The 17,035-nt window shown below is 40.1% G+C and overlaps 1 protein-coding gene across 4 annotated transcripts in view; it reads left to right on the forward strand.

Annotated features, from left to right (window-relative positions):
* TRIM55 (tripartite motif containing 55) overlaps nt 1-17,035 on the forward strand; it is a 467,397-nt gene that overhangs the window by 79,750 nt on the left and 370,612 nt on the right. The window lies entirely within an intron of this gene.

Consider the following 17,035-nt stretch of genomic DNA (forward strand, 5'->3'; position numbering starts at 1 on the left):
CTTTACCACAAAATTGAGTATGTCAAAACAATCTTCATTTTTGGATCCAACTCACCCAATAGATAAATTAAACTTAAGATCATGATTTCCCACCCCAGGAGTGCCTGTACTGTAGTTTGCTATGAATGTTTGTGCTGCCTTACTCTTGAGATGTCCCCAGGGATCGCCCAATTTCTTTCTGATTTCTACTTTTTAATAAATACAATTTGCAGACTCAGCCCAAAATCAGAGTATAGAAGTCTTCTTCAACAGTATTAATGCATAATATTATTTGCTGCAACTTCACCAGCTTACTCAATCCACTTTTCCGCACACTGATATAAATTGCTTGGCACCAGAGAAGCGGTAGGAATGTGTTCCTTTTCTGTTCTATTTTTTATTACTGGGACATAAATGGTGAGCCAGCTGCAGCACATGCCCCTGATTGACAGATGACTCCAGCCAGGGTGTGAGTGCACAAGGCTGCATACCTCATGAAGCTAATTCACATATTTACCATTTGATAACTGTTACCAACAAAATTAGGCCTACTGTCTTTTTCACTGCCATCGAATCCATTCATCGACTGCCTGTCTCTCATTAACACAGAAAGCAATCTGAATGATGGAGTATAAACATTCCCAAGGGACTGGGCACATAAATACCAAATGGTAATCAGATATCAAACACCATGCAATTATGTGTGATGAAACTATGCATTCATAGAGAGGACACTGTATAGTCATTGCGCTGGCTTTTATGTGGCAATCGTAATAGAACAGAATGACATGCAATTGTGTGGGAAAGGTATTCATGTTTATTTTCTTTCCTTTTTTTCAATTTCCTTTCTCTCTATTTAACCATGAAGAAAACAGCTGTGATATTGCCCTAGATGAGTGGAGTCAGGTTTCCAACTGGGCCAACCCCAATCAACTCAGACTGCAATTGTAGTGCACACACTAAAGCAAATATATTGCAGGAGGTGGGCTAAGTTAGAGCAAAACAAGGCCAGTCACAATGAAGCTTGTAACTTGTAATAATAGGCAAGGGTGGTTGGCCTGTTTTTAGTTCAGTTACCCTGAGCTCTTATTCATTCCTTTTGCATGCGCCTAGTAACGCCAGGCTACTAGTGTCAGCACAGCCCTCTCCAATGCCACTCTTTGGGAATTGGTCACCTCTTGATATGAAACCCAGTGCTGCGTGAAAGCTGCGACTGCTGGGGCTCTCGGAGAAGCATGGTTTGTCACAAACAGGAGAGGCTTTAAAGTGGGCAAGTCAAGCGGACCCAGACACATGTTCAGCCTACCTGACTTGTGCTTTCACTCATGTCAGAGGGCGCACACATTTCCAAAGTTCGCTCATCTAGAACTGGCTTTCTGCAAGTGGGAAGGCCATTCCTCCTCCCTTCTTGACTCCTCAGTTGCAAAACAGCCACAAAGTATGAAGCAGTGGTGACTCAGCTGCAGCTAAATCAAGCAATGGTAGATAAGAAACAGCCTGAAGCGCACCACTGTAGCGAAGCTGGAGAAGAGCAGTGAGGTACAGGCTCAGGATGACGCTGAAAATTAAATATATTTCTGGATGAGAGACCTGAATGTTAGCCATGGGGGCAACGAGTCTCACTCCAGCGCTCTGTCCCCTAATCACTCACTGTGAGCTGAACACAGCTGCTCAGCCTCAGCAGCCCGCCGCCGCACCAGCGCCTGCAACGGAAAATTATTTTTAAATCGTAATGTGATTTTTGGCGTACACAAATCGCAATGACTGGTGGAGCTGAACCTCAGAAACCATCTACAACAGGTCGCTAAGAGACAGCGCAAGCGCTATTTAGGCTCGACCTAAAAAGACAGGGGGTTTCACGGTATGGCGGAGGAGGGGCTTTTATTGTGAGGTGTTACTTAGGATTGGTGTCTGGGGGATGCAGGAAGGCCTTATTTGTAATTAATTCAACCGAAGAAGGGATGTAAGAGTAATGCTCCACTGCATTATTCAATTAGACCAAATTTGTACGTTGCTGCAAAGTACAGAAGCATTTAATAGAATCGAGATTAGCATAAAATCCCTTTTGTGTGGTGATAGCATTTAATCTTACATTTGATTAGAGCAGTCGGCAGTGGTTAGCAGGTGCATCGAATATTCTGACCAATCTTAGATGCTGGTACTTGTGCAGGAATAGAAAATAAATTGAGAGAATATAAAGAGCTATATTGTGCAAACAAGCATTTGAACCCTGTTCCAATAATTTTTCAAAAATGACTTTATTCATTTTGGTTTAAACATCCAGCCAGCACAAGAGTACTGTGTTGCTTTTCATGTTTTCCTTTACAACATTGTTGGGTGATATGTCGCAATTATCAGTGATTAAAAAAGGAAAGAAAAAATAAATGACAATAAGAAGCTGCTATTTCTTAAAATACATAGAGAGAATCACTGATCAAATTCCCCCACCATCAGAGGGCGGAAAGGGTCCCATGCCTGGCTCATCCAGGTCCCCACTCTCCAGCAACCTTCATTTATATATTTTACATTACAAGTCATATTTTCTCTTTTCATTAAGTATATTTAAAAAAATATATATTGAAAACCTGGTTCTGCGTAACACACCCTGCAAAACCAGAAGCCTCCAGCGGCCTCGCATTCGGTTTTGACCCAAGCATCTCACTAACTTCAGAGAAGCCTACAATCCCATTGATGTGCTCGGTCCTTTGCATACCTGTGAGCTAAACAGGAGGTTATTTCATTATTTGTGTTTTTTACCATGCTGGCTTATGCAAAAAAAGTTACTTTCTCTGCATTATCTGCCCATCGTCTGTCAGTAATAAAGGGCAGTGCTCCAAACAAATATATTTTAAACATTACATAATGACAGACCACTTTCTAAGGGATCAGGATGGTCTGCCATCGGATTTCGGGATAAAGTGCAATAATCTTATTCCATTTCCATATCATGTTTGTTTTCCCACTCCTGCACAGTGACATGTTTACATCATGCTCCACTGTTGCCCATTTGAGAAGCTGAGTTCTCCACGTGAGAATTCTTTGTGCACTGGGTGACCGCCAGCTCATCCCTCGATCTCTTGGCCAGCAGTAGTGCTAGGTCTACAAAGTTACAGCTGGATTTTTCGGATTTGTAACAGGGCATTGGTCCAGTAGGTGTTGCTCAGGGGTATTTCCTGTCAGTCCACAGTGTCCCTAGTAGCGTTCCCCGCTATAATGTCCTCTTCACTGTGGTACACGTGTAGTTCCAGGAATTTGGACGTACATGGCTCCCGCAGCTGAGTATAAACAGGTAAATTCTGCTCTCCCAGAATGTCCTCTCGGTGAAGCGGAAGAGATAAGGTTTACTGTTTTTGACCTTGAGACCTGACATCTCTGCAGAAAGCTATAGTAAGTCATCATGGGTAGTAGCAGTTGCCACATAAATCATAGAACAAAAAAGGCTTGTGAGGAGAAGTGTCGTTTTCTGAATCCTACAGCCACAAACTCTCCTACAGAGAGTTCTAGGCGTAACCACTAAACACAGAGGAGCCCACATTGCCCATGGTTTTCTGTTTGATCACAAGAATTGTTGAATTTTTTTAGGTACCACAAAACGTGGTAAAAGGAGCCTTTTCAGAGGGCTGCTTAACAGGCTCAAGAGGAAAAGATGTGTTGAGTCTATAGACAATCGTTAGCTTTGCTGTATCCATGAGACCGCAGAGGCTGCTACCTCCCATTGAATAGCTGGCTGACTGTTTCAAGCCCATCTCTTTGTATGCTTTGAAGCACTGACGCCAGTCTTATAAAGAGCAAAATAAGTGCATAGTTCAGGCGACAAATGAAGTGGCGCCTATATGCCACAACTCAAGAGTTTGAAAGACAGAAAGTAACTTCCAAGCAATAGGTGATATCTTTCAGCTTTGACTGTACTTTTTATTGCAGGAACGTCTGTAATTCAAAATTAAACAAGAAGCCCACATTGCAACATAGATTGCTGGTACGTTTGCAGCCACAATACACGAATTCCTACTTGTGAATATGTGCAATATTACACCTCTTTGTGTAATTTTAGCATGTGACTAAGGCCCTGATTTATACTTGTTCTGCCGCATTTGCGCCATTTTTTTACGCAAAAGCGGAGCAATCTTACAAAATGCAATTTGTATTTTGTAAGTTTGCGCCGTTTTTGCGTCCATTAATGACGGTAATGCAGCTCAAAAAAGTATAACTCAGGGCCCAAACGTGCGTAGAGGGGTGGTGGGAGAGCCTGTATTGTTAACCTGCGGGAAGAGCGGATTATATACTCGCATTAGGTTTAAACAATTGCATTTCTAGATATATACCATTTCAGTGATCAGTCCGGGCTTTATCCCTTGAAGCTATTATACAAATAAATTGACTTTGCCTTAGAAAAAAGTGTTTCAAATATATGCAGAAACGTTACAGTCAAGAAACCAATCCGTAAAATTTCCAAACCAATTTAGTAAAACAACACCAGCCGAAATGGACAAGCATAAGACTAGCCTAAAGCCGTTCTTGAAACCCTCCTCCTCTGGTCTTTCAAGATGGCAAGGCCTTTGTGCTTGAATCTTCCACCTTCCAGGCACTGTGTTAGTAAAATGAGGAAATTCCCATTAAAAAACCCAGTCTAGTTATGAGCCATGTCACGTCCTGTGGTCATAGGAGACCATTTTGTTGCAAGGGGGCCTTCATCAAAGGTGAACCTCACACCTGAGCCCTTAAGTGTGTTACTCTGTGAGTTCCTGCTAGCCCTTAGTGGTGCCCCTCTGCTACCCTTCTGTACTCCCCTCAACTCACATTCCAAGATAAATATGCAAGCAACTTCCCTCTGTCTTCCTGCCAGAGATCTGCTCACATACCGAGTTCCTTTAATATTCACAGAGAGTTGTTTTACATCTAGTCAGCAGGGTTGACGGAGTTGATTTCTGTCACTGTGAAAGTGGAGCCTGATATAAGTAGTTTTATTTTATCACTCTCCAGGCTTCCTCTAGCGATTTATAAATATTATCTCTGGACCATACTTAATCAAAACATGAAAGTCACCAATGAATTCGATTTTACAACTGTCATGGATTACTTCTCTAGGCCTCACCTGAGCCAACTTATGACATATGACTTCCATTCCTAAGTAGGTTTTTTTTCTGTAGGGAAAGCTCCTGCAGCCTATGCAGTTGAATAGTGATTATGTATCCTGACATTGCAGAGGCATTCTAATTCCATATTTAGGATGCCTCACTTCCACATACTATGTATTCACATCTTGTGGCTTAATGTAAAAAGTGGGTGTACTTTGAAATGAGCTGCCTGTAGCTGTGGGTGTAGCTGTTCATGCCTGCAGTGGCAGTCCACGAAGGCCAGTTTTAAAGTCACACATGTGGTTAATGTAATGGCATACTTCAGTCTACATTCGACATCTTACTTTTACTTCACCCTTTTCTGTCATATTACGGTGGCCTTACAAAAGAGACAGACAAGACAGTTACAATTAACCACTCTCACTAGTGCACAGAGTCAAATGTGCTTGTATATCCAGTCAGAAAAATTGGGATGCTGTGAACGCTGAATTTTACTAATAAAATATTCATGTATTTTAATTATGAATCAGCATAGAATTTGACTTAATATAGAAAATAATGCACAACTTGGAAAATGTGCCTACTTGAGTGATGGTCAGTAATCACGAAATGTCCTTATAAATTGCTTATTAAAAAGAAGTGATATGCTTATGTTTAAATTAATGTAGTAGTGTGTTATATTATTAATGATTACATATTATGTGTTTGCTTTATACATTGTAGACCTTAAGTTAGCGGGGTCTTGGGCCTAGTTGCACAGCCTCATGTTAAACTGCACCGTTAAGATAATGCTGTGTGAAATGTTCGCTTGAGAAAATTAATACGTGAATTGTTCTTTTCCACTGAGTTGACCATACGTTAGCAGATGTTTTCTTTTCCCATGAGAACTGTTTGTTAGAAAATCTTGTAATAGTTACCGATACAATGCAAAGATTAGTGTGTGAGAAAGTGATGTTCCCAGGAGCTAACAATGGATGCACTGAGTGAAGGACAGAGAGATACAAAATTGTAACCTGACTAGTCCAACAATGGGAACAGGAGAAGAGGAGTAAATCATCAACATGTTAAAGACAGTTTAATTATATCTTAAATTTGAAATTCTACTTTCATTAGACTAAATGGAAATGTACGATTCTTTGACCAATGGCAACGTGGGAAGTGTCTTATACGATTTTAACTTAGCCCGACTGCACAGAGAGAGAAGTCCTAATTTTTTCTTAATCCTATGCTGAGAAGTGCCATTTCGATCATTCCCACGTTCTGTGCTCATTCCTATTTGATTTCTCCTACTTAGAAAATTCTATATTGCTTAGACTTCTGATGCTCAATGCTGATTCCTTAGACATTGCTCTCCATATGGTTCAGATAGCTTAGACTCCCTGATTCTGAACCATTCCCTTTCATGGCCCGATGCTGATGCTGACCGAACAGATGTCCAATTGACAAAGATAATCCTGTCCTACATGCAGCGTCTGTGTGTCCCATGGCAGGGATTACTGCATATATAGGTGAACACACAAAAAAATCAGCAATTTTGTGGGTACTTACACACATTTGGCTGCTAGATTCCTACCACAGAAATGGTAAACAAATGTACTCCTTTAAAGGGCAGGAGCAAGGTACTATCCAAGTTAGGAATGAAAGGCGAAGACCCATAATCTTGGCGTGGATGTAGAGGAAGACATTTGTCAATGTAGTAATGTTTTCCAATGAAGAAAAAATAGTTTTACATTGAAAATGAATATTTTCATTATATTTACAGATGTGTAAATGTGCAGCTATTATATGTTCGTATGTGTAGCTACCCACCATGTGAAAAGCTGCAATAGTCACAGATTTCCAGGAAAATTCCTGGAATGCTCAGTGTGCTAAAAAAAATCTGATGTTTTCTCCAAAAATAGCCGTAGTCTCCTGGTATTAAATTTCCAATCGTTTTACCTAATTAAACCATTAGCCAGGGACCCCGGTGGGGCATAATATTTTCTCACAATTATTGTAGAGAGTGTTACATGTTCTGAGCAAACTAACAATATTGTAGTGGGAGTGAAGGCTCTATTCTCTAAGTCTCTAGGAAATGTTGACAAATACTATCATCCACAAGAGGTATTCAGTTTGTCCAAATAAGTGTATGGTGGCAAAATATTGTTGCCAGATTATTGTCTAACATACATATTGTGTCCTAAATGTTGTCTAGAAAAATAATAGCCCATTGGGTTTAAAAGGAAGTTTACACCCAGATGGGTGATATTTTTGTAATTGATGTTTAGGACACAGATATCTATGTCAGACAATGTATCTCTTTACTATATTCTGCCATACAACCTCAAATAAATATGCAGCATGGAAAACATTTCAACTTGTAAGAGAAGAGAGTATTGAAAGAAACGTCCAAAGGGTTGGTTCTCTATTGCTTTTTTTATTCTTATCATAATCAGCTATTGTAATGAAATTAAATAAATAAATGCCAAAACATTATCATTTGTTGGGGCATGATATGAATATCATCCAAGATATGTTTTGAAGAAACCCAATTTTCATAGTTACCTTTTGTTTTCTCCCATGAACATATTTAACTTTTCATATATTCTTATTAATCCCAGTTTTCCTTCATAAAAGCACTTCCTTGGGATTCTGCACCAATACACGAAGAACACAGACCTACCCTCTCAACAAAGCCTTGTTGTCCCTTCTTCAATGTATCTTTTTTTTAGTTGTGTTGCTTTCCATCTATTTAAAATGCATCTTAACATTTTTTTCATTTGGAGAAATCGCTTGACAACTAGTTAAAAAAGTGAATATTATCTTCAAGATACAAATCTAGATTTTGTTTATAAACTGGCAAGTCTTGCAGTAGAGTGTCACTAGCAAGGGAATGATATTTAACACAAAAGACAATTATAAAAAAAGTAATAAGCAAGCAAAGATCAGAGGCAAGGGGACTGTCCAGAACAAATGTGGATTTTTGTGGTAAGGACGAGGGTTTCATCAACTCTAAAGTCCTATCTTGAACTCATTTAGCTTTGATTGTACAACCAGAATTCACCAGCATTGACTCTGTGTGTTCTTTTTGAGTATTGGGCCTGTGTAATGTTGGAACATCCCTAGTGTGTTTAATTTCCTTTTGTGTCATTGTTCTCATGTGCAGAAGGATGGCTTAGAGATGGTTACCAACAAAACATGGCGAAACTGTGTATAGCTCATGCAGCTTAAGCAAATCATGTAAAAATACTTTTAATGAACATCTTGAGGAGAAGAAACTAAAATAATGGCTGAAGATCAAGAAAGCACAAACAAAACAAATTGCCATCAAAGAGAAAAAAGATAAGAAAATAGTTTTGAGGAAAAACTGTAGAACAAACTCAAGAAAAATGAACTTAATAACAAATAAAAAATGAAAAATGGTAAAAGATAAGACAGAAAATGTAGGAAAGAATAGATGTGAAATCAATAATTAATCACCATGAAAAGATCTCATTAGCATTCATGGGGATATTATTTTACAATCTGAAGTTTAATGAAAGCACAGGATTTAAGTAAACATTTTGGAGGCTCAGTATTTAGGCAATTTCAGCTGATTGTGCGATAAACAATAACTATCAAAATAAATCATTAATTGTTTTAGAGAAATCTGGTAATGAGTCTGTTTGCTTCTTGAAATATTACTGTGGTTTTAGGAGAAATGCCTTCTTTAAATAATAGAGAGCTGGTAAAAACATGGAAATATGTGTTTATTATGTGTTTATTTAAAGTGCAAGCCTTGTGATAATGAGGACAACTCTTGACATTTGATGAACATGTGTGAAGGTGTTTTATAATAAAGTATCAGTGTCAAAAATGAATCAAAGTTTTGCTTTCCTAGGTTGGTGGCTTGAAAGTGCCCAAGTAATCACTTTTAACGTAATGTCTTATTTTATTCATGTTTTAAGAGGGAAGGATTTCACAGCCAGTTGTCTAGAGGTAGGAAGTGTTAAACCTGCCTACAAAGTTTAAAAACCTTGAAACCCTGACTTGAGTGCCCCTCAATAGCCACAATTTAAACTTAGACCTCCTCCTAGCTAAAATTTTCTACCCATGTGAAAAAGATATACTAGGATATTGAGTTTGATATGTTCACCACATTGGTATTCAATTTTAAAACATCCATACATTGGGGTATTCCGTATTGGAGGCTGGTGGGCAATTATTGGTGTGTTATGAGAATTTCTTATTTTCTGATATGTTTTAACTAAATGTATAAATGTTTTGGAAGAAAAGTCTTTCTGCTTTTCTTGTGAAGGCAGCATCGGGGAAGACAATTTGCTTCATTATCTCATGATCTCAGAAGGTGCAACTTGTTTTGTCTCAGTCAACCAAGGTAATGTTTGCAATGTGTTCTGTGGAATGATGTGTGCAAAATGTATGTAGCCCACCTTTTTTAGTTTAATGTGCCCTACCATTTAAGTCAGTTATGACTGTGATCCATTGTGTCTTGACTACAGAGAGTGGGATGGTCATGGACATGTTCTGAAACATGTATAGTAACCAAGGAAGCAATACAATGATAGGAAATATCAATGTTCCCTATAAAGGATAGTGAAAGGTTGTCAAGAATTGGCAATTGTCTCTTTTTGCCTTGTCTCATTTTTCTCAAATATTGTTGATCTCGGAGGCCTCATTAATGTCTGGATGTTATTTTGATATACAGGTAGGAGATTTATATGGTGTCTATATAACCTCGCAAACTAGTCCAACACTCTCATGGATCAGTTCCTCCTGTGTCCTTTTTATATAAAATAAAATATTACTAGTGTTTAAAGATAATACATTTATCACATTTGCTAACTGGATACTCCTATTTCCAGATATCGTACATAGCACACATGCCAAGTGCTCAATTACCAGTGCAAGAGACGGATAGGAATGCATGCACCTCTTTTTAGTACCTCCTTGATTCTTTAATCATGTCAGATCCAATAATTATTATTGAGACTTACTTTGGAGCTTTCTTGCAACATCCTTACCTGTCTACAGACTCCAGGTGTTAGCAATAGTATTCTAGAGTTTGATACCCGAATTCCCAATCTTCAAGATCAACCACATTTTCTGCACACTGACATACTGCATCTGACTCCACTGAGTGGTCACTACTATGATCTAACATGAGGAAAAGCCTCCTCAGATTTCCACTGGGCAGAAAATCTGCTTAGATTAGCTTTTCACTCTAGAGATATTTCCTGCTACAATTTTAAGGAGTATTTCCCACTGCAAGGGATTAGAGTTATTTTTATTACCCACAGATTTCCTCCAGTTTATCTGGCATTATTTTAAGAAACTGATTAATTTGTTTGAGGAGGGGTTAAAGCCCCAACTGGGAAGCAACCACAATCCCTGGCAGGGTGAAACACAAGTTATTAAGTTAACCTGTGCCTAACCCTCTCGTAGTTTGGCACAAAAGCAGTCATGATTTACATAGGGGGAATGTGTAAAGTATTTATGGAGTGCAAAAACATTAATAAAGTGAAACCACAGCACAGTAAACGTTTCAAACCAATTTAGAAAAATAGAGTAAATGTTAATGAATAACATGATACCAGAATAGCAAAAGCCTAATCATTAGAACTGGAGATATTCTGTTTTAAAGCTTTTAGTGGAAACTGTGCCTAAAAGCACAAAGTGCCACTTGCAGTCACCTGGTCGTGCTAGACCAGAGAAAAGTCACAAGTCCAGGTCGATTGTCATGGAGAAGGGCTCGGAAACAGGAACCAAGTTAATCCAGCTGAACAGTTACATTAAGAGTCCAGCACAAAGAGTTCCATTGATGATGGAGGAGGCCATGTGGAGCACGTAGAGCATCGCGGATAGTCATCCCTGTGGGGAGAAGAGCAGGCCGGGTGTCATGGGCTTTCGTTGCTGTATCACAAAGAACCGGTTGGGAATTGTGGATGGTTGTTGCTGCGTTTCGCATTGGCAGTCACCATGTACTGTTGTTGCTGTATCACAAAGTGCAGCTCCTGCATCGCCAGTCTTTGCCAGAGGGTGCTGTAGTGCGAGGAACAATTCTCACCAGAGCTCTGGGTCATCTCTGGTGGCACAGACTTGGCACCAACGGATTAGTTATTAGTCACGGAGAGCCCAAGCTTCAGGAATTTTCCCAAAAAATGTCATAAAGGACAAGCAGAGGGACCTCATGGGGATCAGGGACTCAATCTAGCAGAGGCCAGCAGGGCTCATGTAGGTCCATCTGCAAGTACAGGCAGGTTCAATTGCAGCAGATCAGCTGGGCAGTCGCAGGGAGGCATCTGATGCTTGTTATGTCCCTGTAGCTCAAACAGGACGTCAGCCAACTGACCCTTGGAGAGTCACTCTTGGGTTGCCTGGGATGAAGGTAAGCTGCTCTAGTCTTCTTCTCAAACAGCAAGAAGGTCCTTATCAGCAGGACAGTTCTCCTTCTGTAACTTCCACAGGTTTAGCAGTGTATCTATGAGCGGCTCTAGTGGTCCAATATTTATACCTTGTGTCATCCTTTGTGTGAGATGATTCCCTGTCCTACCCCCCACATCTTGTTTTTGAAAGTTCTTCCCCTGTCAATTCTCCAAGCTGGGGGAGGCAAAAGTCACATCAGGCCTGGTGTCAGATTCCTTTGTGTGTGCAGAAGGCAAAGCTGTTTGGCATGTAAGTGGAGCTAGGTACGGCCCGCCCAGTTACCCTGCCAGGATGGCCTATCCTGCCCACAGCTATGCCTTCCCACAACAGCAGGGACTTTTACAGCTATGTGACCCAGAGCACCGACAGAAGGCACAAATGGCTGGGACAAGAAAATACCAACTTTCTATGTGCCATTTGTAGGATTGTGATTTAAAATACAACTTTACCATTACAAATAATTGTAAATGACAATTATTTTAAGTGTACACAGCATATCTCTATGTGCTCCCAATCCAATGTTATCACTTATCACATGTAATAAGAAAACCCAGTGTTAGTGTCAATGAGAGCAAGGCTTTACAACAGTAAAAAATGATGTTAGGAATTTTTCACTGTCAGGACATGTAAAACTGAAGTACACAGGTCTTAGGATTTAAATACAGCGCACACTGCCCTATGAGCCTTTAGGGCGTGCCTTACAGGTGGCTTAATTGTAATAAAAAGGAAGGTTTAGGCCTGGCAAAAGGTTAATGTTGGCAGGTTGAAATGGGCAGTTTAAAACTCCACCACAGGGTGCACTGGCAGGCCTGAGACATGTTTGATAAGGCTTTTTTAGTGGGTGGCGCAATGAGCGGTGAGGCCCACTCGTAGCATCTAACTTACAGGCTCTGGTACATGTAATACCATTTACTAGGAACTTACAAGTAAATTAAATGTGCCAATTAGGTGTAGGTTCATTTTACCATGTTTGGAGGATAGAACAGGTCTCAAATGTGTCCCGCTCATCTGAAAGCAGGAAGAACTATCCACCCTCATGGGACTTCTCATCACTAAGGCGGAAGGACCTGTAAAGACCATGAGCAGTGACGTGGTCAGTTCCAGAGCGATGTTCCACCTTAAAGTCAAGTCAAAAACAGTTTGTTGATTTACACCATAGTCTATTGAAACACCATAGATATAATCATCTAATAATACATACAATAAATATATTTAAGAGAATAAAAGACACCCATAGATAAAACCACTCTACTAAACAATTTTCATTCTGTTTGACACAGTGTCTATCTTACTAAACCACAAGGTCTTTTAAAACAGCTTTAACTGCAATCAATATTTTCCTGAATGCTTAAGTAACGTCCTGCAAAGTTTCTGCACATTTAGCAACCATTGTCAGTCTAATTAAATATGTGCCCCATTGCATTTCGTCTTCATTTCAGAGGGACACATGCCCAAGTCATGTATACTTACTGATTCTACACTCCTAGCTTCATAACAGGGATTTTTCCAAAGCTAAATGTCAATAGAGCATGTCTTAGGTTAGGTTTGGGTAATGCTTCAATGTATGGAAAGTAGTCATCATCAACCCAGACCTTTATCAAAAACTGTGTGGATGATTTCCCAATAAGATATCTCAGGTCCTGTTCTCTGGCACATTTGTTTGTAATCACCCAAAATTCGGGTTTGGAGATCTTCATCCACAACTTCCTGTGATCCAATTTTATTGCTGGTCTGCTGCAGGCTTCATACAACGTTCATCTCATTTCAATTTGCTAGTTTCAACCTTGCCTTTGCAAAAAGAGGAGATTTTTGGGCTACCTTCCCTTGCTAACCCCAACCAAAACCCAAAAGCAGCTGCACACTCTAAATAGCTCCAGGTGGTAACCTGGGTTTCCATCCTTACAGCCTGAATCACAGGTGAAGGAGGCAAGCAGTCTTTTCATATAATTATCTTCCTCGTAATTCCAGTTCAATTTACTACCTAAGGTTAAAACTTCTACTCCACACTGGAATTGAGGACGAACCATGGTGTTGTAGCCTGAAATATTGGTTGTTTGGAGGGACCCCCATATTTCCGATTGAATTGCTTAAGTCCCCACACTGAGGACAATGCTGCAGCTTTTAACAATTCTATGTGTTCTTTCCAGTGTAACTTTACATTAAACCACATACCTAGGTAGTTATGCTTTTTCACTACATCCACTTTATTCCCTCCCAATGACCAGCTGAACTTTGCACTTCCTTTCTGCAGTACCATGATCTTGCCTTATTAAAGTTTACTTTGAGCTTCTTCCTTAGCCAATATTTGTGGAAGACATTCATTTTTTTTTGTAAGCCTACTTCCTTTATGTCCATTATCACCAGGCCATCAGCATATAACAGACACGAAGCATGCAAACCATTCATCTTAGAGCATAAGCCTTTCACTTCTTTTTTATATGGTAAGAAAATCTGCTAAAAATAGGCAGAATAACTAAGGGAGCAGCACACAGCTCTGACACAGGCAGTTTCTAATTTGTATCTTCCTAGTTAACGTACCTGCCATATCTTTTAGAACCCAAACCCAGTTCTGACTGTGTAACTCCTGGAGATCTGGGGATAAATCTTTGTGAATTCCAAGGCTCATCAAAATTCCCCAGAATAATTTGCAGTCCACCAGGTCAAAAGCGGTGCGGAAGTCTACAATACAGCAGATCAGTTTCCCCCTAAGGTCTATTGATTTCCTTGCCATTGATCACAAACTAAAACAATGGTCTAGAGTTGAAGGCCCTTCTTTGAATCCACATTGTTCAATAGGATTATATTGTTTTCTTCGACCCAATCTTTCAGCTGGCACAACAGCATTTTTGAGAAAACCTTCTCACCCACACTCAGTAGGCTGATCAGCTGTTACTTTTTACGAACCCGTAGCATCATCCTACTTATAGATGGGTCCTATTGCTCCTTTCTAGCTGTCTGAGAATTGCCCAGAGGCCAAGACCTTTTGGAATATTACATAATAAAAACTTGCTCACCAGTCAAAAAAAATTTCATTATAACTGTGGCAAAATTATCTGGGCTAGCAGCCTTTGTTAACTTTAGAGACAGGATTTTTTTTATCCTCTTGAAAAATGGAAAACAGTCTTATTACCAACTTCAAACTTTACCTTCGGACACACCTCATCGTTGCCACTGACATATAGTTTTCTCAGGTGTTTAACCTAATCATCTTTGCCTACCAAAAATCTCCTTTTTTCCTGATCCTCTTCTTCACATACTCACTTCCCAAAAATTTCTGTCATTCATTGTTTCTATTTCCTTGATCATATTTTGCCAGCTTTTACTAATAAACCCATTTTTCCTGATTTTTAGCCTGTGCTTATATGCATTTTTTGCCATGATCAGGTTACTACCTAACACCACCATAATTGTTCTTAAGAGATCCCATCTCATTTCCTTATTTTTGTTTTTATGCTTCTGCATTCGCTTTCAAACCAACTTTTCCTTTTTTCTGTGTGGCCAGCTCTCTTTTCTCCTTCCGCATTTTGTTCACCCTCAATAGTTGACAACCTGTGTCAGTATCCCATCGTGACATGTTAAGAAATCATCCAGGGCCTCCTTCTCATCAAGCAATTTTTGTGCTTGTATAAATGCATTTAGTACTTTTAAGTGTTAATCCAAAATACGAGTATTGATACGTCTGGGGTATTCCACTTGCATCAGGATAATATTTTCCCTTTGCCCCAAACATAACACTAAATGCAAGAACCAGTGATCGCTTCCTTCTGTATGCAACAGAGGGAAAATATGATGCATTAATGAATGTATAGTCAATTAGGCCTCCCTGATTCTTGTAATCAAAGGTTTGATTTGCTGGGTGGTTCAAGGTTGCCCGACCGTTTACAGAGAAGAGCCCTATGACCCTATGAACTTCAAAAGTGCAGCATCGTGTGCTGAGCAGCAAGTTTTTGGGACACTTGCCGGGAGCACCTGGAAAGCAGATAACAACTCTTTGTCTATTAGATCACTAAATCTTGGGTTTCATTTAGGGTCAAAATCTCCTAAAAGAGCTATCAGCTGGGTTGGATATTCTGTAAATATCCTTTCTAGATCTTCTTCCAGCAGGAGCCCTAGCTGCATTACATAATCTTCTGCATTCTGTATATGTGTGATTTTTATGTATGCCTTTTCCATCTTATTACTATAAAACTCCACTTGACCTGCCATGATCCATCTCCTTTTAACCATAAAAGTGGTCACTTTATTTGCCACTTTCATCAAATAAACGTACTCAGCCCCCCAATGGGCGACCTGAACTCTGCTGTCCTGCAACTTAGCAATAGGAACCCATCTACTAGTTTGGGCTCTTCGCACAGCCATTTCTCTTGCAAACATGCAATCTCACATCTTTCCAACATTTCTTTGAATGTGTCTTACTTTGACAATTTCCTGTACCCACCTATATTGCATGATTGAACTTCCAGGATGTGTGAAGTGCCTAGTACCTAATCTAAATAACTCGCACCCTCCCTTACACCATCTTCAAGCCTCTATATAGAGTCAGATAGGCACTCAGAACAATTTCTTATTTCTAGGCCCTTGGTTAACCGCTGTGAGTTGTCACTCAAAACAGTCACCTACAGGCCCCTTTCCCTTATATTAGCTCTGCTACAGTAAATATTCTGCAATAGCCCGGTGTGATTAATCAAAGCATTATGGGTCTTCTGTTCATCCTTCCCTATCTTGCCCGCATGTACCAGACTCATGCCTTTCCTCAAAATCGCTTCCTCTGCTCTCACCAATTCCGATTTTACCATTTCTGAGTAAAACAGTATCATTGCCAACTCTATTGCATCCTTATTTGTTACAAATCCTACCTGCTTTATATCCCCGATGATATTTCACACCGACTTCGACATTTAGCAAGCGTGTACAGAAGCTGGCAATGATTCAATGGTCTGAGTTTACTTACTCGTTTCCTACCATTACGACCTTGCTGAGGTTCTAAGAAAACCCACAAACAGTCCCAGCTATTATTACCTTCCTTTTTTGGTCCATCCTTTTTTGACTTTTGCTCACTTTCATCTCTCCTGCATATCATTAATGACCTGCTCTCACCAAGGTGATCAGGGCTGGAGTCTCCCCCTGATTTTCCCCTAATATCCTCTGTGTACAGCTTGCTTTTCTCCCTGTCTCTGATGAGGTGCTCCCTTACCCTACCGCAGGGGAACTTTGAGAACTGGTCCACATTTTGCTCTGCTGTCTTTTCCTTCAGCTCTCGACTTGTTGGAGATTCCTTATTTCCTTTGCAACCTGTCGGATCAGCTTTGGTTCCTCAGAGCTTGCTTGATGTTAGAGTGTCCAGATCCAGGCACCACCAAGTCTGAATGCCATTATGGGGCAGACTATTGGAGTGGCCAGGCAAGGGAAAGGGTGGTTGGGGAAGGAACTGCAGGGAAGGAGACCTGTAAGGAAAACAATAAAGACTTGTAACTGGCACTAAATAGACTGCCCCCTAATACTGTCATGACTAAAGGGCTCCTGCAACATTCACCTGCACCCCTTGTTTGAAGTCCCTGAGTAATGGAGGTGTTTGTAGC

Source organism: Pleurodeles waltl, chromosome 2_2 (genome assembly GCF_031143425.1).
Source record: "Pleurodeles waltl isolate 20211129_DDA chromosome 2_2, aPleWal1.hap1.20221129, whole genome shotgun sequence".
Lineage (NCBI taxonomy): Eukaryota > Metazoa > Chordata > Amphibia > Caudata > Salamandridae > Pleurodeles > Pleurodeles waltl.